At 36.0% G+C, this 27,819-nt stretch overlaps 1 pseudogene; it reads right to left on the bottom strand.

Annotated features, from left to right (window-relative positions):
• Nucleotides 1-3,823: 3,823 nt before the first annotated feature.
• On the bottom strand, nucleotides 3,824-6,197 carry LOC110217511 (snurportin-1 pseudogene; annotated as a pseudogene).
• Between the last annotated feature and the right edge of the window lie 21,622 nt (nucleotides 6,198-27,819).

The raw sequence follows: 27,819 nt of genomic DNA, 5'->3' as shown, positions 1-27,819 counted from the left end.
AGCAAGGGGAAAAGATCTTGGCTTGGGCCACGCTCCCATCAACATCACAGAACTTATAAATGTTGGAAGCTGGATTTGAGTTCAAGTCTTCTAGACTCTAGGTCTAGCACTCTATCCACAGTACCACCTAGCTCCCTTTATCATCTAGTGCACCACTTTCCATCTTTTCCTCAAAGGTAGCATTTGCCAGATGTGTCATAATACATTTGTGTGTGGATTTTAATCTCTGGAGATATGAATCATATGTTAGTGGATTTTTGTATCCCATGAAGTGCCTAGGACAATCCCATGTAACAACTATTCAACATAATTCAGAAAAAGCATCTTTGCACATATAAAATGGGTTAGCAAATTAGCAATAGGCATATACTAATAAATACTGACACTGAAATAAGTAAAAGTGAGACCAGAGAAAGGTGAGTGAATTTAAAGCAGCCAGTGCTATGTAATATTTTGAAAACTCACCTCAGTAGTTTTTAAAAGCATCAGAGGTTATAGCAAAGAATATAATTGGTGTTCATAATGATGATCTCAAGGTGACAATAAAAAATTAAATTATCTCAACACACTGTTTAAGAACACAAGTAAGTATGTAACATATTTGTAAGGATTTGTAAGGAAGGATTCCTCTCATCAACTTATTCCCTATTCCCACTCCACTCAGTTGACAAAATCACAAAAGATAAGGCTCTCAGAGACAATGAGGTGTTAAAGGGTGCATATAAATGAAATACAAAGACTTAATCTAAACTCTATCCCTTTACAAGGTGGAATTCAGATCAAAACCACCAGAGGACAAGTTGCTGTCTTGCCATTACTCTTGTTTAGTTAACTTTATGCCAGCTATTTGTCACAAGAGTAAAATGACTACTTATCTGAGAGATAACAGTGGATTGGGACTGGACTGGAAGTAAGTAAAACTCGAGTTCAAATACTGCCTTAGATAATTACTGGCTGTGTGAACCTTGGAAATTGAATAGACTTTCTATGTTTCTGTTTCTTGAACCTAGATTTGTATGCCATGACCAAAAATATCTCCTCTGACTCTAAACCTATGATCCTTATAATCCCATTGGAATGTAAGCTCATCTATAGAATTACCAAAAGCATCTTTGAGTTGAGTCTACTAACAAGTAGGACAGAATAGATAATGTATGTCATATATACATATATGTGTGTGTATATATATATATGTATCTATATGAGTGCACATATATACATATATATGTCTTATTCAAACTTGGTTTTAGTTTCTTCTGCAAGATCTTTATGTTTTGATGGGTTTTTTTCACTCTGGGTAAATTCGGAGTTTATGAGTTTTCAGTAAATTTAAATCTACTTTAAACCCCATTCTTTAATTTTTATTGATCAATACTATGTCAAGGTACTTGTTCTACCTATAATGATACCCTGTTTCCAAGATTGCATATCTGCTAGATGCCTGAGCATATTTTGAGTTTTGTATTTGTAGAAAGTTTATTCTAATTCAAGATGGTGAGCATCTTCTGGTGTATAATTACTAGCCACCTCATTGAATGTCCCTCCATGTCCTATAGATGCCTTTTATTTGCAACCTCCAGTGATATGTTGTACAATTTCCATCACTTTATTGTATGATCAATAAGTCCAGGCTCCTTAAGGATAACCATTCACTAATTTCTGTTTCCTATTACCATAAACCCCTCCATTTCTTTAAACAAATCTACAAGACATACTCATTTGTTTGCTACTTCTAGGTCAACAAATCTTATTTGAGTTCATGTGGATATTATCCATTAAGGTATTTTTTTTATTTCTAGTCTTTGATTTTAGCCATTTTGTAGGCTCTGGTTTGAGTTAAAGTATCTTCATTTGCAATCAACAACTCCTCTCCACCCTGGAACATTCCCTTTGTCAGTTTTACTACTGTTTTGTAAAATGACAACTGTTCATTACAAAAGTATTTCATTTTAGTTCACTTATGCTCTGAGAAAATCATTCGATCTTCTTCCTCCTTTTTGAGAAGAAAGTGATTATCTTTCTATGACTGATCTGAAGTGATAAGCTCTGCATTCATTAACATTGCTCAGTTTTCTCATGCATACCCTTTGACTCAGAAATATCACTATTGATCTGTATTCCAAAGAATTATTTTTTAATTTATTTTGTATTTTTGGCAGATTGGAGCATATTTTTTCTTTATTATTCTTGATTATTTTGGTCTGTATTTTCTCTGGTAAGATGACCAATATGGGAAATGTTTTGCGTGACTGTACATGTAAAATCCACATCAAATTGCTTGCCCTCTCAGCAAGGGTTAAGTAGATGGAGAGAATTTGGATCTCGTAATTTTAAAAAACAAATGTTAATATTTCTTGTAATTGAGAAACTAAAAGTGATATTTCATATATATTATATGTGTATATGTTATATATAAATAATATACATATATATATATATATATATATATATATATATATATATATTTTTTTTAAATACTGCTTGGGCCTTAGTCTTTGGAAGGAGAGCAGAGTTCTCACAGTCATTTCCATATAGGTGTTACTCATCCACATGACTTGCACTTTTTTTATTTTTAAATTAAATTTAAAAGGATTTTCCAGGGCAAATATTAAATGCCACAAGAAAAAGAATTCATGTCAGTTGGAGCAGTTCTTATGCTCAAAAGGGCCAATAACTTCCTTTTAACTCACTGGATGTTTGAGATTTAGTAGATTAAAATACTAAGTTTATTTCTGGGGGCTGTGTTTGAAGAGCTTGGACACGATTTGTCATTCTCATCTGGCCTAGAACAAGACAAATTGGATCTGTAAATTTATCCAAACCTTGCTCTATAGTCAGTTAAGAGTATTTTGAAATTTAGGTGAATTCACAGAGGGGAGCTGAAAATAAAAGTATCTTTAAAAACAAAACAAACACGCAAACACACACAAAAATCTTGTCGTAGAGTGTTTTAATTCAAAAGAAAATCAAATTAAAACTCTTCGATCTGCAGTCAACAGCAAGATTGAAAGTTTCCTTCTCAGGTTTTACATGCAGCTTCAGTGTATATCTAAGTGCCAGTCACTCCACCTACTTTCATGGGATATGCTGAATTGGTATAATCCTAGCTCCCACTTTTCTTCCACTCCCAGTTTAGACAATAAACTCAGTTGGAATTATACATGTTAAAAGAGACAAGATCTGACCTGAGTTCCTTGAAGTATTAGCAGTACTATTCTCAACAATACTATGGGAAATGGAAGCTTGCAACCTCCTGGAGAGACAAGGCAGAACTTTCTTTCATTACACTGAAGTGGGGAAGAGTTGGGCTGGGGGGGCGGAGCTTTAGAAGACAGGAACAAGAAGGCAGGAAGAGAGGCAGGCTCTCCCTAATACAGATAAGTGGCTATTTTAGTCAGTCTGCTAAGCTTCCATCAATTAAAAGGAAATTTTATATTATGGCAATATCCAAAGGGAGGAAAATCATTCTTGCCTTCTCAGAAGTTAGAGCAAAGGCAGAGACCAAGAACCCAGGCCTGATAAAACTTTTCTACATCTCTTAGTTGCAGAAACACAGTTTCCCAAATGAAGCTGCTTAAGACCTAGTACGGTAATTCGTGGGAGAGGAAACAAGGCACAGGGCAAGGAGGTCCATAGCTATACAGAGGCATAAAAATCACAAACAACTTAGTTCATAGAAATTCCATACGTTCACATAGCTTTTAGCAATTAGAATTGCTCAACTCAACCTGAACAGCTTCCACCTGGGAAAACTGCCGGGAGGTCTTGCTAGGCAGCGCTCTCCATCCTGGGAACATCTCATTGCCTTGATAGTAATGGGTGTCTCAGCTTAGGCTCTCAGTGCTTAGGTCTGTCTGACTGACTGGGGTGGACTCAAGTCTTGTCTCCAGGCCTCAAGCTCATCCCTTTCACGTGAGCAACAAGCGATGACGGGGAGCAGTTCACAGAGTGATGCGGGTCCCCAGCAGAAAGGAGCTCATCAGTTTTCCACGAGGCTCATGGCTTCAGTCTAGCTGCTGGGAGTGTCAGCCAGCTTACTGGTGGACAAGTACTCCAGTTCATAGCATCTGTTCTCAGAAGCCTCTTCAAGATTCATTTCGTTGGCTTCCATTTTACTTCTCTTGTGTTCGATGATCTATTGGAGCTAATGCACAGCATAGTCTGGCTTGGTAATCAGAGGTCCAGCTGGAACAGTCTTGCACAGGACATCAGACAGCATGTACGGGGGCAGCCAGCTAACCAACGCAGTGCTGCCTGGGCTATAGTGGGTCTGCTTAAGAAAGAAAAGAAGCCCATCAACCTTAAAAGGAAAGTCCATGGATAAGAACTTGTATAGACTCTCCAGAATACATGGGAATTTTTAGACCCACAAATTTCAATGGAGTAAGCCTGATTTTCTCTCCAACTCCCTGCTCTTCTGGTAACTTTGAATGCATGCAATAGAATCTAAAATCAGTCTGGCAGTCATAGACAGGGTGTCCCTTCCAGCACATCACTTCTAGAACATATTAAGTCTGGTTCAGTTCCCTGTAGATGCAATATGGGGTTGTACAGTCTTTCCCCGTGGATGAGGTGTTTTCTTTCACAACTTGCCTAACATGAAAATAGACTTTGAATGACTGCCCATGTATAACCTGTATCAAATTGCTGAAAGAGGCAGGGGAGAGAAGAAGGCAGGAAGGAAAAGAAATTGGAACTCAAAATGTATTTTTTAAATGAATATTAAAAATCATTTTCACATGTAGATGGGGAAAATATTTTTTTTAAATTGCATGACTTTTCTTAAGACATCTTCTATACTCATTGTTATCCAATTTTAATACCAAAAGTTTTTGCTAAAACTGGTATTGGATAGGTGTTATTTGCTGTTGAGATATATACATACACACACATATATATGTATATATATATATATATATACATACACACATATATGTATATATATATATACATACACACATATATATGTATATATATATATATATATATATATATATATATATATATATATATATATATATAAAGCTTTGACTTCAGAATGTCAGTCTCTTAACAAAACCAGTCTCAGGTTTCCCCTTGATGACATTATGATCCTTCTGTCTTCCCTGGAGGTGACCAAAGTACTTAAAAGTTCCACTTTTATTTGGTATTGAGAATCATGCTCAAAATATTTAGTCTCTGGTCTTCCTTGAAAACATATTATAAATTTTCATACTTATCAAATGCAAATGACATTGTGATGATGATAGAGAAAGATTCCATGAGCTGCTTAATGGGCTTTTCAGTGGAGCCATACAACTTCATCCTAATGCTAACCATGGGCATTTGGACAATAATATATTTTTGTTCAATTCTCTCTTTGGCTAGAAAGCAATGCTCGTTTCTAATAAAGAGTAATGAAAATACATATGCCTAGAAAGATTAATAAATGTATTAAAACTGTATTCTTGTGGCATTATTTATTGTATTTCAATTGTTCTTGATATTGCTGTATTGATTGCATGTTTTAAATAGAAAACAGGTTTCCATGAAAACAACAAATACTCTTGCATTCTTACAATTATTTTTTTTCTTCACAAATTAGCAATTATTATTTAAGTTCAAGAACAGGTTATGAAGGAGGTGGGGCATATTCAGAGCAGAGTCAAAGGTAGAGCCCTTGGGGAGGAGGAGAGGGAAGGAGAAAGGGAGATGAGAGTCTATTATCTGTGCTACTCTAGATGGGGTTGATACTGATTTCTGAGCCTTGGACCAGGACATGCAATAAAGCACATGATAAGATAAAGGTCCTGGAAGTACAGGTTTAGGAAAACATCAAGGGTTGGATAAAGTTATATATTCAACCAAAGGTGGGGGCTGGGAATTTCCTTGGATCAGCAGCACCACTTCCTTTTAGGAATTGAAGCATAGTGATAATTTCCATCCCACTTATTTCAGCTCTTATGAAATATGCTTGTAGTTCAAGTCTTTTTGCAAAAGAATTCTTTCATCACCTCTCTAACTTCTTGTACTTTGCTTCTAGTTTCTTTGAATATGTATCCAATTTATAAGCTGCCTACTTGCTCCTCAGTTAAAGTGATCTGATCCAAATAAGGCTGAAGTGCTGCAGATTTCTGGTTTAAGTCCTTTAGGTTTCTACCTATGTTTACTGCAATATCTTTAATTTCTATATGCTTCAAGCTAGTCAGTTTGTTCATGTTTTCCAGAAGTTCAGTCTTCACTTGTGGCTATTAGCTCACCTGTCAGGTACGTGGCTATTTTGGAAAATATGTACTGACACAGCCCCTTGATGTCTGTCTTGGCAGGTTCTGTGGTCTCCTTGGCCATCTCCACCACAGCATCGCCTAGGCCAGGGAAGGGAGGAAGGAGAAAGGATAAAGGGAAGGATGAGGATCTGAGAGGGAGGGGAGAGAAGGGAGAGGGGAGAGGAGAGAGGGGAGAGGAGGGAAGAGGAGGGGTGAAAAGGGGAGTGCATTCTTACAATTCTTAGACCTGTTTTGTATATTTGTAGTTTATGACTAAGCCACAAGCAAAAATAAATAAATTTTGTGACAACAAATATTATTTTATTATTGCAAATAAAAATAATAACAACAATAATAAAGGGATGAGCCTTAGTTAAGTGAAAAATTTACTTACAGGGAACATGGCACATTGTTGATGTCAGATAAATGCAGAGTTCTATTGTAGAGAATAAAGCTACGTGTTTTGTGGGTCAAAGTGGGGCCATAACCACCCCAGACCTTTTTGTATTGGTCAGGTACATTATAAGAATTGAGATTATTCTTTTCTCCATAACTAAACCTAGGCCTTTTTTTTTTTATTTTTCTAAGTGGAAATCCTGGGATGAAATGTGAGTTAGGTAAGCAACAATGGATATAATAAGATTTAACATAAATTTTGTGAATTATTTCAAGAAAGACTACAAACTCAGAAAATCTTGAGTTGCCACAGAGGCATTCATTTCAAGATATAGACAAATGTCTAGGGAAATTTTTAGCTACTTGTCTGTGGGTATCTAAAATCACAAAAGAGCTAAACAGTACTTGGGCCCAGAGTCTATATAGGCTGACAAGCCTCTCCTATTATGGCCAAGAAGCAGCATAACAGATAGAGACAAGTAAATGACAGCAGAGAATAACAGAGAACAGCATAGCAGAAAAGCTTGCAAAGAGAAGAAAGGTGAAACTAGTGAAAATTGGCAACCCAATGAAAATACTACAGGAGATTGATACTACCGTAAGGGATCCAGCATTAAAAAAAGTGAAGAGAAGAGATCAAGCAAGGAAGCCTCTTCAAAAATGTGAGTTTCTCTCTCCATAATGTTGTTCCCAGCATGAAGCAACCACTATTTCTTCATATTTTTTATTCATCCTTGAATATTCCTGAAAATTTTTCCATTAGTGGTATCATCGTCTTTTAGGGAGTGAATCCTTACATATATGGAGGAATCTTTCTTTTCACTTATTTTGATGTGTTATTTAATTAAATGTCTTTTGCTTTTATTGAACTGATATTTCTTATGGTTGGTCTGATAAACACACACACACACACACACACACACACACACACACACACACAGCTCAAATACTGATGAAATCTTGTGAACCATAGTTTAAGTGGTATGTATGCTTTGAACCTGATGACCTATGTGTGAGAGAGGTCCCCAGGTTATTACAATCTATTTCCCAGAATCATAGCACCATTGATTTATAGTCATAGGAGACTGGTCTGGTCTCTCATTTTCCAGATGAGAAATTGAACCTCCAAAAGAAACGACGTATCTAAGATCATATAGATAACAAGTGGCAGATAGAAGAAAAGGAGAGAGAGAGAGAGAGAGAGAGAATGAATTAAACACTTATTGTATACATAATTCTCTGGCAGCGGTTTTGAAAAATAGCAAAAGAATAAAGTAGATCGCCTGCCCACAAGGAAGAAACATATAATCTTGTTATATACCAAGTAACTACAATTTATTTCCAATAGTAAAACAAAGATACTAATAATAACAATAACAACAACATGTATATAGAGCTTACTATGTTCCAGGCACTGTGCTAAGCACTTTATGATTATTATCTCATTTGATGTAAGTACTATTATTATCCCAATTTTACAGGTGAGGAAACTGAGGCAAACTGAGATTAAGTGACTTGCCCAGGGTCGTACAGCCAGTAAGCATCTGAGGCTAGATTTTAAATCAGGTCTTCCTGACTCTGGGCCTGGCACTTTATCTACTGTGCCACCTAGCTGCCGCCCTGATGCAAAATGGTAGCCTAGGCCAGATATATCAGTTGTCTTCTATCCATAAGATATGGCATTACCTAATGAGACCTGTGTAGGGAAGAATTCTAGAATTGCTAGTCGCCATGAGCATTAATTGTGTGAAGTCCTAATTATTTTTTCCCATCCTACCTAAAGCAATTCTTTATATATCTTCCTTCTTTATAACTAATTGCTGTTGTATTTAAGAAAATAATCATGAGTCTAGAAGTAAGTAAAATTTCCCATGAAACCTTAAATAAGCTTCATTAATAAAATTATATAAGGTAGTCAATCATTCAAAAAGAATCTTTAAGTATGGATGTAATGGCTCTTTTCAATGATCCTTTGATGCATAAAACAGGGAGGTATATGCTAACCAAAGGCATTTGTCAATCTAATGATGGAGATCCAACATAGAGTCCAAGTTGAAGAGATGTTTTCCATGGACTCTGGATGCTCTTGTTTACAGATGACATTGTACTGGTTATACCAGAAACTGGGATATCACAGATCTTCCTGAAAGAGATATATAGCAACTCAAGAGTTTTGGCATAACCACTCACACAGTCAATGCCAAGTGGACAAAGTATTTCTATTGTCAATATGATAACGTGTGTCTGAATTGACAGCCTATAAAAATGACCCATTGTATGAACATATGGGAAAGACAAAAAAGTTAGATAATAAGTCGGGCAGAGATTGGAACAACAGGAGGAGAGTGGGTTGTATAGCCTCCATAAAGTTGCTTTTTTAAAGGCCCCAAGCTTCCTAGAGAAACAAAAGCCCAGCTTTTTAATGTTAAAATTCTACCAAGTTATCATATTGCACAGAAGCATGAAATATAAGTCTGTGAAGATTTAAAAATAAATATCACATGGAGGGTAATGGATGGACACATGGTGGGTATGAGCAGGATCAACATGTAATTAATGAAAAAATTTGAAGAAAGATAGAAGTAAAAGATATCAAGGAATTCTAGAATAGGAGGAAAAATAGGAGTAAAGTGGCAAGGATGAGGGATAGCAGATGTATAGACAGAATGCTTTAAAACAAAGAAAAGGCTTCTAAAATATTAGTTAACCTCATGAAGTGTGCTTATGGTAAGGCACTGACAAGAATCACCCAGGTTGGACAGGCATAGTCAGTCAGTCAACAAACTTTGATTGCATCTATTATGTGCCAGGCACTGTGCTTAGTATTGAAGATAAAAAGAAAAACAAAAGATAGTCAGTCCATGCCCTTGAGGAGCTCACAATCTAATGGGAAGAAGAAGCCTTGAAGAGAAGATAAGGATTATGTCTTCGCCCTCAAATCTTTGATGGAGAATGATGTGATTCATTAGAGGGAACTTGCAAATCAATAAGATTACAGGTCCCTTTAAATATCTGAGTCATCAAAATCTGTGATGGTTTTATGATTATGTTCTAGGTGCATTGTCTATAGAAAATATTGTGAAGATGATGCAATATGGACCCCTTTACAAAATTGCTGTAGCATACAAGGACCCAAGGGGCTGAGGAGTACTAGTTTGACTTATGAGAAAGGCCAAAATATAGCCAAAGATATACAATGAGTAAGGTCAGAAGGAAGTTGAAGAAGGCTGCACAATGATTTTTACAATTTTGTCATTGTAATGGCAAATTAAAGCAAACAAACAACAGAATCAATGGCTAATCATGAAATCTATCACGCCCTTTTGTAGACTAGTATATTTGCCCTTTGAATTACCCATCAATAAGTGGCTTACATAATTTTCAGTTATATTATCACTATTTTTCTTCCCCCTTTGCTCCCTTTATCTCCAACTCTCCTTCCTTCTTTCCCATCCCTCTATATTTCCATATTTCAGATTGCTTTCCTGCTCCTTATATGCTTCTTTCACCTTTTGTCTTCCGATCTTTCCTGCTCATTCATGCTTCATTGCTTTCCTTCTACCCATCTGGTCCTTTCCTTCTGTCATCCTTTTGTCTGTTTTTTTCCCCTATTGCCATTCCTTACCTCCTTCCATTTGTTATTTTCCTTTGTGAAGTGTCTACTCTCTTTCCTTTGCTAAATAGTCACCACACCAATGTTCTCTCCTCGTTGACATGCTGGACACAGAAAAATGTGGACTCAGTATTCTGGTGGAGGAAATTTATTTTACCAAGGGTTGCTCCTGCTGTTATTTACTAACTAAAACTTCTTGACCTGGAATTTATGAACTTTTTTTGTTCATGTATTTAATATATTTGGTTTCCTTTGTAAGTCTATGTATTATATTTTAAAAAAAACATTATTCTAAGAGGGAGTCCATGGGTTTCACTAGACTTCCAAAGGGGCTCATGGCACAAAAATGGTTAAGAATTCCTACACTAAAGATTAATATTTAGAAAGGTCTGTTGATCACATGCATCTTTTCAGAAGCTAACAGTTTTAACAACACCATTAGTCAAGTCACTCTCAAATATGATAACTTCTAAGTTGCTTTAATAAATAATTCCAGAAAAAGTCCACCATAAGTCCTGCAAATGACAAATGGAAAGATCCCTATCACCAAATACCCATCTAGTATAAAAGATACAATAACCCAGTGCAAAAGGAGATAGGCTCGCACGCAGTTGTTATTTGAGGAGTGTTTCCCTAATACCAGAAACCCTCAGAACTCACGGATTCTCATAACAAGTATTTAGTTAATGTCCCAGATTTGAGGGTGGAAATAGAATTCTCATTCATTCCTCATAGCTTCTTCTAGTGCCAAGTGAACCTCATCTATGCACCATCCGTGATGGGAATGAAAGAGCTGGCTATGGCTGAATAAGAACCTTTCCAGGTTGAAGTCCACCCATCTAATAACTGAGTGTCCCACCTGCATCTGGAATACAACCAGCTTTAGCTGCCTGGTTTGGCTAAATTCTATCCAACTCTCTCTACCCCTTGTTTTCCATTGTAATATCTGTAATGTATAGTCCTTCAAATGCTAAGATGATTCCATTGACCCATCATCAATATTTTCAGTCACTTTCCATTCTATAATAAAACAATTAAAAGTCACCAGATATATACAGGATATATGCATGCATACACACACACACACACACACACACACACACACACACACACACACACACACTTACAAAAAAATCTCCGAACTTCTGGTCTAGAAATAGAGTCACCAATTAAAAGGATATTAGTGCAGGTGTCACATGAATGATGACGTGAGTTAGTGTTAAGACAATTCAATCAGAGAAAAAGGGATGGATATGAAAGATGTTAGAGAGATAGAATTGACAGGTTTTAGCAGATGAATGAATATAGGAGGTCATAGGGTCAAGTGAAAGGGTCAAATATGACACCCAGACTTCAAACTTGGATGACTTGTATTTGTGATGTTGTTATTAACAGAAATAAAGAAGTGTGGGAAAGAAGCAGGTTTAGGAAGAAATGATTAATTCAGTTTCAAACACTGGTTTTAAGGAGATTTGGGGGCTTACAGGCAGGTTTGTTAAGCCAACAATGTGAGAATTCAGTTCTGGCAAGAGATTCAGGTTGATATACACATGTAGTTATCAGTATAAAAATGATCATTTAACATGGGTGCTGATATTATCACAACAGAGTTTATGAACAGAGAAAAAGGGACTAAGGAAAGAGCCTATGGAACAATCATGCTCAGATGGCAGGAAATGGATGATGAAACAGGAAGCTCAGCTGGAGCAGTCAAAAAGCCAAGAAAAAACAGAAAAGAGCCATGGCATAGAAGCCAGGGAAGGAGAGAGAAGGATCAGGGCATGATCAATAGCACCAAAAGCTGCAGAAAAGTGAAGGAGGATAAAGACATAAAAGATAATCAGTTTTAGTTTTTAAAGCATCTTTAATAACTTCTGAGAAAGCAATTTAAGTAGAGGAGAGGGATTGGTGGTCATTTTTCAAGCAGTTGAGAAGTGAGTGATGGTGAAGAATTAGGTTAGTAAGTGTAGATGCCTCTTTTGAATACTTCAACAACGAAAGAGTACTGAGGCATAGGATGACAGCTTAAGGAGATACTGGGCCCATATGAAAATCTTTTAAGTATGGAGAGACCTAGAAATGTCTGTTAGTAGTAGGTACAGTATAGCTGCTAAGAGATTAAAGACAAAAGGGAAATAATGTCCAATGTGGGGAAGTATTAAAGGAGAAGAGAGGGGTGTCAACAGACCAGAACCAATCTCTAACCTGTGAGGGACTAGAAGTGAACAAAGCAGGCAGGAGACTGGAGAGTCAGGAATCAAATGGAAGTTTAATTTCAAAGTGAGGAAAACAGGTTTGCAAACTGAAGTCCTCCTGATAAGGAAGGTTTGTGGCTTGTGGCAGGGGTAGGGTCTTTAAGCCTGAAAACCACAAAATGGTGGGACCTAACACAGTCATTCTTAGGTCTTGAGTGAACAGTTTCCATGGCAGGCCCACTTGTGCAGGCATTTTGGGGACAATACAGGTATTCTTGGGTTCTGTAGGAAGAGTTCCCAAGTTATTAGAATCATTGAGTCTTGTGATTGTCTCAGGTCTTATGAGTACTTGAGCTTTGTGACCATTCAGCGGGCTGCAGAACCAAAGTTAGTGTGGTGGGATCAGGAATGCAGTACTTAGTTCAGTTCCCTTAGCAGTTACAAGCACAGGAATTGTTCAGAGTGTCAGGAGGTACAATTGATCACTTTCTACTGCAGAATGTTGACTATAGCTCCAGCTTTCAGGCCAGAATCTCCTGGGAAATAGGTGAATCATAAGTCCCAATTTTAGAGTTTTGCTGTGGCAAGATCATCCAGAAAGTGATCACAAAGGATTGTTGCTATGCCAAGCTCAGGACATGGCCCACTTGTTTGGCCTTAGCTCTGGAAAACAGGTTGTCTCCTAATATCCTGACAGGGGAGGTGATAGAATTAAAGAAAGAAATAAAGAGGTTGGCCTTGGAAAGAAGGACTATTTCATTTTATTAGACTGGACCAAAGAACAAAATGAGTGCAGATATAAGAGTAGGATCATTTAAATCATGGATTTAAAGTTGAAAAGGAGCAGAGTAGTCTCTAATTTTATTTTATGGACAAGGAAAATGAGGCCCAAAAACCTTAAGTGACTTCTACAAGCAGTAAATGGTAGAGGTAAGATTTGAATCTGTGCCTTCGACTACCAATCCAGTTTTCTTTCCACTGTACTACAGGATGTAAGGGATCTTATGATGATAGGGGGCTTCAAGGTGTTCTTTGTTTTGTTTTGTTTTCCCAATAAGATACAAACGTGAGGTCATCATCAGAGAGGAGGGATAGTCAGAGATTTGAGCTTCATAGATTTGGAGTGGGAAGGGACTTTGGAGATTATCTAGTTCAACCTCTTCATTTTACAATTAAACAAACTGAGGCCTACAGAGGTTCACACAGAAGTAGATCATGGTGGATTTGAACTAGATCTTTTGATTCTAGACATGCTTTCTACCACACCATAAGCTTTTGTGAGGTTTGGTGCTTGACACACAGTAGGCACTTAATAGATGTTTATTGACTGACTAGCAATGCTTCTTAAAGGCAGTAGGATATTTTTCTCTATTTTGATGAATGGTAAAAATTTCAGTAGGTAGTGAGGAGGAAGGAGAACATGCCAGACAGGAAGAATCACAGGAAAACACAGAAGCAAGAATGAGCAAGGCACATACAAAGAGTATAGCAACATTGCCTGATTTATGTGGAAAATATTTGGATGAATATTGAGAAGCAGTGGGGAAAAGGTAAGATAGTAGGGGTGGGGCCAAATTACAAAGGCCTAGAAATCTAAACAGAAGTGACCAGACATGCAATATGCATGTGTTTCCTAGAGATCTGAGCTCTTAGCTCCAAAGGGCATTTAGCTTCCAATGCCATTTGCTGGATGGTCATCATTACCCAGAAGTTACTGAAGTATTATGGCTTCTCAATATCTATTAAACTAGATTTTAGTAGGTTTCTTTTTTAACGCTTTATTTAAAGCACCCTTCCTTGTCCAAAATGGCATACTACTGAATACACAGTGGACCTCTATGAGTCCTTATTGAAATTCAGTTAAAAATCTTTAAATATTTTTGCATTCTTCTGCAGAAGTGGAATGCATAGAATACTAGATAGAACACTGGTATTGGAGTCAGGAACACCTGGATTCAAATCACACTTCCCAAACTTATTATCATCATGACCATGTACAAAGCATTTAACTTCTCAAAAATCAGTTTCTTCATTAACGGCAGTAACAATAAGATCATCTCACAGAATAGTTGCAATGATCAAATATAATAAAATAAGTAAAGTGCTTTGCAAACCTTGAAGCACTATGAAAATGTGAGCTAACATTATCATTCTAGAGGTTATTCATTTTTACAGGTTTCAGGTCTTACAGGTTTAAAATTGCTTATAGCATTCACGCTAATTCTATACTTTCATTGGCTTCTTGTGTATTTGTCTTCTATAAGATTTGAATGTTGTTTAAAATAGACAATGAATTTTTTTTTTTCAGTTCAACTGTCCAAATGTCAAAATACAAGCAGGAAGCTGGATGAAATCCAACTAGCTTAATCATGCAGTAGTTCAAACTAGTTTATAGAATGATCTCATGTTTACAATATCAATTTAACAAATCAAATATTAAATCTCATTTTGTTCAAGATGTAAGGAATAGTGTGTTCTGAGTAATTCCTCAAACCTTCTCACATTTTCCCTGATGTAATTTTATTTGGTGTAATCAAGTTATTAGGTGTCAATTTATTACAAAGCCCTGTTTCAGATTCTTTTGAATTCTTAAAGACATAAGATTACTCTCATCCTCAAGAAATTTTGAGCTCTAGTTCCCATGAAATAAGCTTGTGGAAGAAAAGAGAAGAACTTGAGCTGAATCAGTAGAAGAATACCTTGCAGTTGACTTGCAGGGGTCTGGATTAGTGAAGTAGATCAGGGGTAGAATTTGGGGAGAAGGAGAAATTTGTCAAACTTTTTGAAAATTGAGGAAATTTTGAAGAATAAATCTCCAGTCCCAGAAACTGTTCCAGATTCTAGTTCCAGATTGAAGGGAGACTGGGCAGGATCAAGGACAATTAAAGAAGATATAAAAGCACTAAAGAGAATCAAGAAGGATTGAGGAATAGATCCTAAAGAGATAGACTCAAGGATAAGAAAACATTGTTAGTAAGACAAGGCAAGGTAAATCCAAAAAGATAAATGGAATAATTAGCAGATTGTAAGAGTATTGGGTGGGGCAAATTAGTGAGACAAATAAGAGGTTTGTTCAAAGCTGAAGAGGAGGTAAGTGTGACTGGCTGTAAAGTTGCTAAGACAGGAAAGAAATTTAAGAGAAAATCTGAAAAAAAAGTCTCAACCAGGTGCTTAGGGTTGAGATATAAACGCTTTCAAGTAGTTTCGAAAAACAAGGCTGGATATTTCAACCATTTTGGAGACTAGGGGAGTGACTGGTTTTTAAATCCAGTATACTCAGGATTTATAGGGAGAATGGAAGATTTGTAAGGAAACAGAAATAAGACATCTGTGGGGAAATAAAGGGATCTGAGCTTGGAAGCATAAGCTTGACCCTTGTCTGCATGATGGAAAATGAAAGAGTGTTGGCTGATGGTTGTTGTCCTTCATGCTTCAAGAGGACATCACTATGTTGGCATCAAGATACAATGTGTCCAACTGTGGCCTATCAGACTGACAGGAGCTCAGAAGGCTCCACCATAAGTAAGGCACAAATAATCCAAATGAACATTTGGAGTGGAGATGTCTCTAAATGTGTACATCACGTGTTTCTTTTGAGGTACTGCAGTTTTGCTTTGCTCATATACAGCAGAGAAAGGGAAGAAATGGGACAGCCATACAATCAGAGCTTAAAAACACATTTGAGGCTCTTACTGAAGAGAGATGTTGCTTGTCTTCCCAAGTATTATACAGTAGAATCTCAGAAGTTGTCAGGCTATCCAGTAAGAGTTAGAAGAGGAAAGGAATGGTAGCTGGTTATTCCATACTCAGGATTACTGACAAATGGTGAGACAAATAAACAACAGTCGACTTGATAAAAACAATGGAGAGGTCTATTGCCTTGTAGCATTTATCTAAGACGCAATAAAGAATCTCCTAAGGCTTATTCAAATCAGTAACTGCCACTTCAGATGATTTACATGGGCATAATGCCACTTCCAGAATGAACCTAAGAGAACTGAAGACAACAGGGGCAAAAGCTGTGGTTTCCCCACTGTTGACCATTGAAGGTAAGGGATGAAGAAGATAAGAAGTAATTTAGAAAGTTATCATCTGGTTAAGGAAATAATGTCTGAGAATGTGATTTTTTTTTATCAAAGTTTGTAGTATAGACTTGACATTCCTGACCAGAGAAGGAGGATACCTAACAAATACTTCTAAGAATGAATTGACAGATATCTTGAAAATATCATCAAAAGGCCTCTAAGTTAAAAAAGATAAAAGAATAAGAACAATGTTATGAGTATCCCATGATTTTGATGCTAAAGAGAATAACATGAAATATAAAGAATAGCAACTGAGACATCCAGAAATTTGTAGGAAACAAAGTCCAAAAATGGTACTAGCAATATAAGTCATGACCTCAAATGTCTATACAAAAATGCCCCAAGTATAGACAACAAATAAGAGGAACTACAAATCATGATATAAGGGGGCACATTTGTGTATTTAGAAGGTATACCCCTGGTTTAAAAGTGTAACAAAACATACATAATAATAAAACTCAAAGGGAATGTAATTAGTCCTCTGATGAATCAGGAGACATAGCAACATCTCAAAGTACCGCAGAGATAATATTACAAATAGCAATTACAATTGTACAGTGAGTGTGGCATATAATACACAGTTTCCTGTATCTACAGTTTAATAAAATATTAGCTCAATTGTTGAAAACATTTTACTCAGAAAAGCAGTCAAATTTGGTTTTGATTGACAGAAAATGAAGACACTTGTGATGATAAAGGGTATATTTGTAATGATATGCTTGGTTCCATCCCTTTAAATCCCTCTAATCTTCCAATTTGGAGGCATTTAACCCCTACCTATAGATTTAGCTTACCTCCAGTTCTGACACTAATCATATCCTTAGGCTGGGAATATAGTGGGATATAAACTTGGTGTTTTACAGAAAGCAGAAGCTTAGATATGTGTTGAATTATAAAGACTCCATCACTGATTCAATTCTGCTGCTGGTTCTATCCCAGTATTTATATACAAATTCCTGAGTAACTTGGTTCTTCTTTTGTTCTCTTATTACAGTGAATCCTGCCTAATATTCAAGAGCCCTAGGAAGTGGGTTTCCTACTCCTAAATTCCACTGTCCCCCTAGAGTAGTCTTCATTGCCTAATGCCAAGACTCCCTAATGCTGTAAAGTATCTGGATATTCTCTAATTTTACATTATCTGGACCTACATTTATCACATACTCATCTTCTTGGAGTAGTGCTCTGGATCTTACTTGGGTTTTAGACCATAGATTTCATCTCCCTGGCTAGAGAGCTATATTTAGATCAGGGGTTCTTAAGCTGGACTCCATGGTGCTGAGTGAGAGAGAGAGAGAGAGAGAGAGAGAGAGAGAGAGAACGAGAACTATTTCATTATAATATGTTTATTTTGTAAAACTCTGTATTTTATTTTGTTAATTTAAAAACTGTTCTGAAAAAGGTTCCATAGGCTTCACCAGACTTTTAAAGGATTAAAACACTTGATTTAAACCCATGTTCTTGTGTGCATCCCTAAAATAATCAGCCCTAGGCCTTGCTTTCACGTCCAAAGTATTTCACCTTTAACTGACCTATTGGGTCTCTTTTGAAACACTTGTATTCCTAGTATTCCAAAATCAAGGTCATACAACTATGATACGTGAGCTTATTTATTCTGATCGTAGGATATAGGGACTGGGACAGACTATGCTAGTTGTGATTTCATTGTTATAGGGAACTCTTCTGTGGGGGAAACTCTCTATACTAACACACGTTCTGAAAGTTATAGTTTTAGAGAGTTGTGTACAGCACTGAAAGTTTAAGTAATAGATCCAGGATCATAGCCAGCATGTGTCAAAAGTGAGACTTAAGCATATGTCTTCTTGGCTTCGAGGCTGACTCTCTATCAACTGTCATGATGCTTCTTTTTATATATAATACTTCTAAATTACATACTTGAGCAAAACACTTCTGCTTCTTACTGGAATTAACAAGGTTCTTAGCTGATTTTAAAATGACAAATTAAAAATGGTGAGTTTTCTAAATCTTTTGAGAATTCTCGGGGGGGGGGTTGTGTTTTGTTTGTTTTTGCCTTTTCCTCTTCCAAGGGGATACATATTTCTTCTTTCAGTTGCAAAAAGAGGTATGGATGCATATGTGCGTGAGTGTGTGAGTGAGTGTGTGTGTGTGTGTATGTGTGTTCAGGGGAGAAAGGGGAGAAAGTAGAATTCTGTTTTGCTAAGTTAGTATTTTGCCCAGCATTTTAGGAAATAGGTAGTATGTAAATTTGCTGATGACACTAAATTGGGGAATTCCGCAAACTCCAATGAGATAGCAAAGTAATACCCATCGACCTAACAAGGTTAGACACAAGGGCAAAAAACCACAAAATTAGATTCACCCTTGAAAAAAATACATGGTGGAAATATTGAAAGAACAAAAATAATCTCTATTATATCTAGGGGGAAAGCAATCTGCAATTCTCCGTGTTGGAAAACTTGGGGAACATTAATTTGGAAACAGACCTGGGTTGATAGGGGACATAAAACTTAATATGAGTCGGCAACAATATAAGACATGAATAACAAGAAAAAAAAGGTCAGTGATCTTTTGGAATGTAAGGAATGATCTAATGAGTCATGGGATAGGAAAATTATAGCTTGTCTGGGACAATTCTTCTGAAACAGCAGCTTGAAAGAGTGCTGTTCAATTTCTGAGAACTTTGATACTGGGAAACAAGTAATCCAGAAAGCATGAGAAAAAAAGTAAAATATAGGAATTAAGTTATAAAGAAAAGAGAACAGAAACACATTTATAATAGCTTGTGTTTACATAGTATTTAGAAGTTCAAAAGTATTTTATGTACATTATCTTCTTTGATGCAACAAACTTGTTGGTCTGGTAACCTAACCATCTCCTTTTTACAGAATTAGAAAACAAAGTCTCACAGAGGTTAAATGATTTGCCCAGAGTCCCATAGCTGGTAAGGATCTGAAGTGTGGTTTAAATCCACTCACTGAAAGTCCTGTACTATATTCATTATAAAAACTAATAGTAGTTACTAACATTTATAAAACTCCTACTATGTTCCAGCCACTGTGCTAAATATTATACAAGTATCATCTCAGTTGATTCTCACAGCAACCCTGGGTGCTATTATTATCCCATTGCACAGAAAAGGAAACTGAGCCAGACAGAGGTCACAGCTAGTAAATGTCTGAGGCCAGATTTAAACTCATTATAGTACACTCCCTTTCTTTTTTCATGACCATGCATTGAACCATTCAATCAACAGTCATTTACTTATTAAGTAGTTATTATGATCAAAGCACCCTGTTAGGTACTGATGGAGATAAAAATAAAGTTTAGGATTGGAGCCTGCCAGTTTAGCAATGAGGACATTAAGCAATTGTTTATGACAAATTTATAATGGTAAGAGTATAAAATACAATATAAAAAGAGCACAAAACAGGTACAAATTGCTATTGTCAGGTGCAGAAAAGCTGACATTGTTAATGTGGAAGAATATTACAGGAGCACAAAAAGATACAGTGAAGGAAATAAAAAGCAAATTAGTTAAATAGCATGTTAAATCACGATAATGAAGTAATGTTGGAAAGTAATGATGAGTGATTTAAAAGAGAAAATATGCCTTCCTGACAAAGATTACACCTAAAAAAAGGAATTATTTCATATTTGAAATAGCTGCCTGGATATTTATTACATTATATGCAATATAGAGGCATTTGAGGGTTTTTTGTTGTTGTTTAATGACAGTTTGTGTACCTCTCTTGGTACTGGTTAATTTAATCCAGTTTAGAATTAATTACAGCATTTATATTGCATCTAATATATGTCAGACACTTTGCTAATATAAATATTACCCTACTTAATCTCTTTTTATTCCCACAAAATCCCTGTGAGGTAGGTGCTAATACTATCGCCTTTTTACATTTGAAGAAATTGAGACAAATAGTGATCATCAATTATGTATTGATATCCTGCTTTGTGCAAAGTAGCTAGGTGGTGCAGTGGGTGGAGTCCTGGGCCTGAAGTCAAGAACACCTGAGTTCAAATCCAGCCTCAGACACAAGCTATATGACCCTGGGCAAGTCACTTAACTCTATTTGCCTCAGTTTCCTTATCTGTAAATTGAGAAGGAAATGGCAAACTACTCCAGTATCTTTGCCAAGAAAACCCCAAATGAGGTCATGAAGAGTCAGACATGACTGAAGCAACTGAACAACAACCATGTGCAAAGTTGAAAAGACTAGAGAGCCATCCTTGAAGAAGAAGACCACAGTTAAAGTTATGCCTCTGAAAGACATATCCTACATGTGGAAACTGTGGCATTCAACTTAACATCTCACTGTTCTAACCAACTTTCTAAGACTATAAGCTGCAGAGAAGGTACTCTCTTCCACTTGTAGAATGAATTCCTCGCCAGAAGTTCCATGCTTCATTGAGATCACAGCTCAAGACTCTATCCTTATCCCTATTTGCAAGGTAAAATACAAAATGCTAAATAACGGTAACACCAACAAAGGACGATCACATTAAGCCATCCTGGTAATGAGGAAGCTCATGTTAAAGTGATTGAGTGGAAATCATTTCCTAAGTAAGTATGGAAATTATATCCAAAGTTCAAAAAAGAAGTTTTGCATTAAAATATCCTACTGTGAAGATATAATCTTAATTATGAGTTTCAAATAATGAAGCTCTTGTATCAGTCTTCTGCTCTAGTGAATTTTATGGCCAGTTCACAAGAAGCATCTTTTTTATTGTTTGGTATTACCACAGCCCTGCTAAGCAAAGTAACCTACATTGGTATCTTCAGCTAAATTATCCCAAACCCATATTTGGGCAGAACAGAAAAGTCAAATAAAACAGCCAGATGTGGTGATCTCATTCCCCTGAGAATAAATATTGGGTGTTTATAGATTCGATTACGTTGCTTCTGACATCATCCTTTTTGCAAAAGTGACCATGGCTGGTTCTGATACTTGCATTATTTTAATAATCTTCATCATCCTACTCGTTCCACTTGCCTGTGAAATTGATTGTGAATCTTTTAACAATACAACATTAACTTTCATTCTTACAGCCACCAAGGAGTCAGGCCTTCATGTTTTATGGTCTCCTCAGCTACAGCAGTCTTTGGTGTAAAGGTGCTCAATTCAGAATGAATGGTGGTGCCTCCTCCCACTGTCACTCATTTCTCCTCTGAGGACAATTGCATTGGGTCCATACCCCATTCCCTGGTGTTGCTAGAAGTAAGGTTTTTATCTGTTGTCAAACTTTACTTGTAACCTTTGTTGATCATCATATGCCTTATTTTCTTGGATACAATTTCAACTTTGTCTATATCTCTAGTACATAGGCTAAGAAGAAATGATCCTCTCTTCTCACCTCTGCCTTATAGAATCCCTAGTTTCCTTCAAAGCACAACTTTGGTTTAGCTTCATCCAAGAGGCCTTCCCAGGTTCCTTCTATTATATTCTCTGTCTTGAAATTGTATTACATTGCATAAACCTTGTATTTATTTAGCTGTATACTAACTGTATTACACAGCCCATTCACTCAATAGAATGCAAGTATCTTAAGGGTGAAAATCATTTCTTTTTAGTCTGTATTTCCAATACAAAGTCTGCCTTTCACATAGTAGGTACTTTATTGGATTGAATTGAATTGTATTCCATTGCTGTTGTTGTGACTCATATGTGGTTATGACAATGTGTAATGGGTGTCAAGTGTTGTAAAAGTTGGAAGGAAGGGTGTGATAAATATCTCACTAGTTGGAACCATTTAGAACCATTCATCAAGGATGCTGAAGCCTTTCATGTGTGGGGGACTAGCATTCTAAGGTCAGTATTTAGAAGGCTTACCTTGGAATTTGGTAGGAGGGACATTAAAGGGTCCCAACTTAGAATGGAAAGAAGGGCAGGGATGTGAACTCAGGCAAAGCCATGGAAAGGACATGCACAGGATTTGTTGAAATGTCAGAATCTGCATTGAAGAATTATATTTATTATATTATATTATATACTTTATTATATCAATAAGCCTGAAAATTTCCTTTAACAAAGAAGAATAGAAATAGGATGGTAAATTACACTATGAATTTTACATTTAGTTTGTTTTGATGTATTATCACAACAATTACCACAAAGCTTATATGTGTTCATGTTTGAAATTTATTTTATCCTCTTCTCTACATTTAAAAGTTGTTTTTTTTTTCATTAACACTCCTTTATTTCATTTCTTTTTTGTTTGTTTATTTGTTTTTGGTTTCTAGATTTTATATCTCTGAATAACATGAAAAACCTTTTTTTCATTTGCCTATATAGACTTTTCTCTCAATTTCACTTTCTTGCCTTTTTCTAGGTGCTCTAGAAAAATATCAAATACAGTGGTGACAATGATATCCTTGTTCTTTACCTCTTTTTGAAAAATTCTCTAGATTTTATTCATTACAAGTAATACTAAGTATTGGTTTTCAAAGGATACTGTTTACCATATTAAGAAATGGTCCATTTATTTTCATGCTTTTTAGTGTTTTTTTAAACAAAAGGCTATTACATTTTCCCAAAGGATTTTAAAAAATCCATTAAATAAGCAAGCAACTCACATAGTTTTTTGTTATTATTATTGTCTGTCATCTTCATTTATTTCCTGATATTGAATCAATCCTACATTCCTGGTATAAATTCAACTTGACCATAGTAAATAATCTTTTAAATTAGTTAGCAAAAACTCATTAGTAATACTTTATTCAATATTTTTTTTTTAGTTTATAATTATTAGGGTTATTGGTTTATACTTCTTTCCTCTGCTTTATCTCTGCCTAGTTAGGTATCAGGAACATATATATCTCATAGATAAAAATTGGTGGGATCTTTTATTTCCCTATTTTTTGCAAACTATTGCAAAATTGAATTTTATTTGAATGTTTAATAGTATTCATTTTAAATCCATTTCTCTTGCCTTCTTATTTCCTATATTACGTGTTTAATGTATTTTTCTGATACTGGATTATATAAAGTCTTAGTATAATATTTTGTTTACCTGTGTATTTTTGTTATTATTCAATCATATTTTCAGTCATGTTTAACTCTTTGTGATCCCATTTTGGGGTTTTCTTGGCAAAGATACTGGAGTGGTTTGCCATTTCCTTCTCTAGCTCATTTTACAGATGAGGAAAGTGAGGCAAACAGGGTTAAGTGACTTGCCCAGGGTCACCCATCTAGTAAGTATCTGAGTTTGGATTTGAACTGAGGAAAATAAGTCTTTCTAACTCTAGGCCTGGCACTCTATCCGCTATATCATCTAGCTGCCCAATCTGAGTATTTTATATTATTGTAAATATTCATGCATTTAATTTAAGCAGAAGATGATTATATTGTTGACAATTCTATATTGTTACCACTAGGCATCCTTGGAGTGTGTTGAAGCTCAAATGCCTAGGGCTTTGAGCTTTGATCGCCTAACTGGTACTCCAATCTGAGGGAACAGGGAAGGGCGTTTATATGTGAAGGATGAGGAAGAAGGTTTAATGGGCTTTCTTTTGGACCTTCATTGACTCTTGGGTTGGTTAGGTGTTAGGGAATAGAGAGTAAATTGCACAGCCCTTCTGCCACTGGTTGTTCCAGAGGGGATGGTGGAGTGGATAAGGTGTTGGAAGAGAGAGACTACTGCCCCTTTGCTGCTGATAATTCCTTCTCTATACTTATCTGTATTTGATACATTTTCTACCTATATTCCTTACTTTAAAAAAAAATCTCTTGGCTCTCGGTTTCAGGCTATCAAGAAAAGTTGTATTTGTGTTTGGTGATGATGATTGAGTGCACCATCCTGAAAAACTCTTTAGTTCATCATATCTCTCTTTTTTTCCCCAGCAATGAACTTGTATCATCATGATTGTCATTGTTGTTATCATTCATTCTCCCTTAGGAAATCTTATTGAATCATTCTCCTCCAGGAGTATTTTTGCTTAGTTTGTAGTTTAGTGATGTAATTCCTTTGTCTAGTCTTGGCATGTCCAAGTTGCTGTCTCTTTTGTTGGAATGTATGAGTCTTACACATATGCTGATGGGGAGATGCAACTATCAGACTTAGAATTCTATCGTCAAAAAGCTGTCAGTTTCAGTTTTCTGATGTTGCTATATAACAGTTTACGTTATTTCATAGACATTGCACGTAGTTCAAGAATATTGGGCTTTAGAAATATAGTTAGGTTTTTCCAGAATTTTCAGCCATATTTAATATTATTTTTCTTGTTTTATTATTATTTCATATTCATGTGATCAGGAATAACGTATCTTTCCAGTAATTTTATTCTACTTTTATGTATGTAATTTGTTGTTGTTGTTCAGTAATTTTCAGTTATACCTGACTCTTCATGACCTCATTTAAAATTTTCTTGGCAAAGATACTGGAGTGATTTGCCATTTCCTTCTCCAGCTCATTTTATAAATGAGAAAACTGTGGTGCACAGAGTTATGTGATTTGCCCAGCATCACATAGCTGTCTGAGGCCACATTTGAACTCAGGAAGATGAATTTCCCTGACTCCAGGCTCAGCACTCTATCAACTATATCACTAGATGCCCCAATATATGTATATGAGAATATATACATACATATATAGCATGCATACATATAGACACTGACACATACATATGTATGCATTTTTGTACATGTAACAAATCTATGGGCAAATGATAAAATATTAATAATAGACTCCATACATGTTTGTATATGTAGATATATGTAGGTACTTTTCTCCCATTTGTTAAGAGGAAAAAAAGTTTATATTTGAGGCGATCAAAACTGGCCTACATTTTTTTTTCACTTAGCTCCTGAAGCTACTACATTATAAGGTGATTTTATTATATTGACATTATTTTCAAGTTATTTCATTTAGTTCCTAAGAAACAATAGCTTAGGAAAATAGATATATGTATTGTTTGTTTTATTGTAAGCGCCTTGATAGCAAGGATTGTTTCATTGTTTGCATTTGTTTCCCCAATACCATGCACACTGGGAGTGAAATAACTCAGCTCAACCAAGAGAGAGCATCCTGGATCTCACCCACAAGCTGAGAATAAAGACATGGTCAAGCATGTCAGTTTGTTTCTAGAATCTTTGTCTCCCTTCAGTGACATAAAAAGAGGTTTTCATTCCCTGCCTTCTTTTTTGAAGCTGGGAGCTAAAAGACCTCAGAAAGATTAAAGAGATCTGATCTCTTTTCTCTCTGACTCTCATCAACTCTTTCCCATACCTTACAAGGCTGAGGGGCATTGATCTCCACCACTAAGGAGAGAGTCCCAGTGGGGTTATGGGCTTGGGTTACATATAATTTAACAATAAGAATTATTCCCCAAAGGAATTGGTTGCCTTGGGAGACTGTGAGTTTCCAATACTAGAAGTCTGCAAGTGAAGGTTGAATGATCACTTGTCAGGGATGTTGTACAAGGACTTTGTACTTCCGTTTGGTTCATAGGATCATAGATACAGATCTAGAAATCACCTCATGGCCATCAAGTCCAACCCCTTCACATAATAGATGAGGAAACTGAGGTCTGAGGAAGATAAATAATTTGACCTGAGTCATATAGGTGGTAACCATTAGAGAGGCAATGGACTAGGACTCAGGCGTGGGGAACCTGTGGCCTCGAGGCCACATGTGGCCCTCTAGGTCCTCAAGTACAGCCCTTTGACTGAATCCAAACTTCACAGAACAAATCCTTTTATTAAGGGGATATTTGAGACAAAGCTCCTATCCTGTCCTACCACTTTCCAGTTTTTATGAAAGGTTCAAGTTTCAGTTATCTGCCTTGGTATAATTGTTACGTTATTCATTATATTAACGGCCTGAAAATTTTGTTTCCCATTTAATCTAGTTTAGATTTTTGTCACATGAGAATTTTTTATGACCATAGAGAAAACCAGAAATTTTTGTATTTCTTCTTTGGAAGTTCTATCTTGTCCCCTGTGGAGTAAAGTTTTTAGTTGGTATTCCATTGTTCATTTAATTCTTGGTGCTATTTTAACTCCATGTGTCAATACTCCTGTAAATGGCCTTACTTCTTTCTGTGTCTATTGTGAACTCTCATTTTTTTTCAGAAATATTGTTTATTAGTTTTGCTAATAGAATTGTCTAAGAAGTTATCTGTTTTACAGGAATTTTATGATCATGAAACCAATGAGTATACATGCTTTCTAATTCAATGTCATGTTTTTAAGACTGAAGAGATTACATGATATAGTAGGTAGTTTGCTAGACTTGGAGTCAGGAAGACCTTAGTTCAAATCTTTTTCCCAGGCATATTAGCTCTGTGATTGTAGGCAAATCACTTTAGCTCTTTCTTTTCAGTGAAATGAAGATAATAATAATACCTAGCTCATAGAAACATTGTAAAGTTCTCATGACTATGAGCTCCTTAAAGTCAGGGACTATCATTTACCTTTCTTTATGTCTCTCATACTTAGTACAGTGACTAGTGCTTAAGAGGAGGTTAATAAATGCTAGTTGACTGATACATGAGAGAGATGATAGAATAATATGAAGAATGAAAAGAACATTTTTGCATGAGGGAATTTGTTTATTATGACTGTGTTCAAATGAGGCAAGGATTCTACTTTCTTTTTTTCTTTTCTTTTCAGTGTATGGACAAGATGGAAGGGAAAAATTCTCATTAATTGAAAAAATAAAAATTCATTTTAAAAAGGAGATATGTCTTTAAACTTTATGGAAACAGCAGGTGATATAATTAAAATTTATGTGTTCTGCAGTGAGACCATTGATCAATAGTACATGAGGTCTATACCATTCCTTCCAAAATCACTCAGATGAGGAAAATACATTATTTTCGTTATGGGGTAGAGAAGCTAGGTACTAAAAATATTTTAATAGTTGCATTGGTAAAGAGATCATATAAGTATGGACAAAGAAAAGCATAAACTGAAGGGAATAGATGAGATGAGCTCAAAATATCTGCCAAAGTCTATGATCCTCTCATTAAGGTAGGTATCATTAAGTCATTACACACACACACACACACACACACACACACACACACACACACACAATTCTGTGAAAGATCAATTTATGTTGGGCATTTGGATGGCCTTAGCAGTTTGTTGGAGATTTTCCAACTACAATTTCTATAAGTTTTTCATTTGGTATTCTAGAGAAGACCAATATAGAGATTAAGATAATTGTCCAGGAAATCTGAGCTAACTTTTCAGCTGATTGCTCTTCTTCCCTACCCCAAGCTAGTGATGAATATCAGGTCTAAATCTAAGTGACACACTCATAGTCCAGTTCCTGAAGAAGTAAGACCGAAA

The sequence above is a fragment of the Phascolarctos cinereus genome, unplaced genomic scaffold (assembly GCF_003287225.1).
Source record: "Phascolarctos cinereus isolate Bilbo 61053 unplaced genomic scaffold, phaCin_HiC Scaffold_726;HRSCAF=1367, whole genome shotgun sequence".
NCBI lineage: Eukaryota > Metazoa > Chordata > Mammalia > Diprotodontia > Phascolarctidae > Phascolarctos > Phascolarctos cinereus.
Note: the sequence above shows the minus strand (reverse complement) of the source record. Positions and strands in the feature narration are given on the sequence as shown.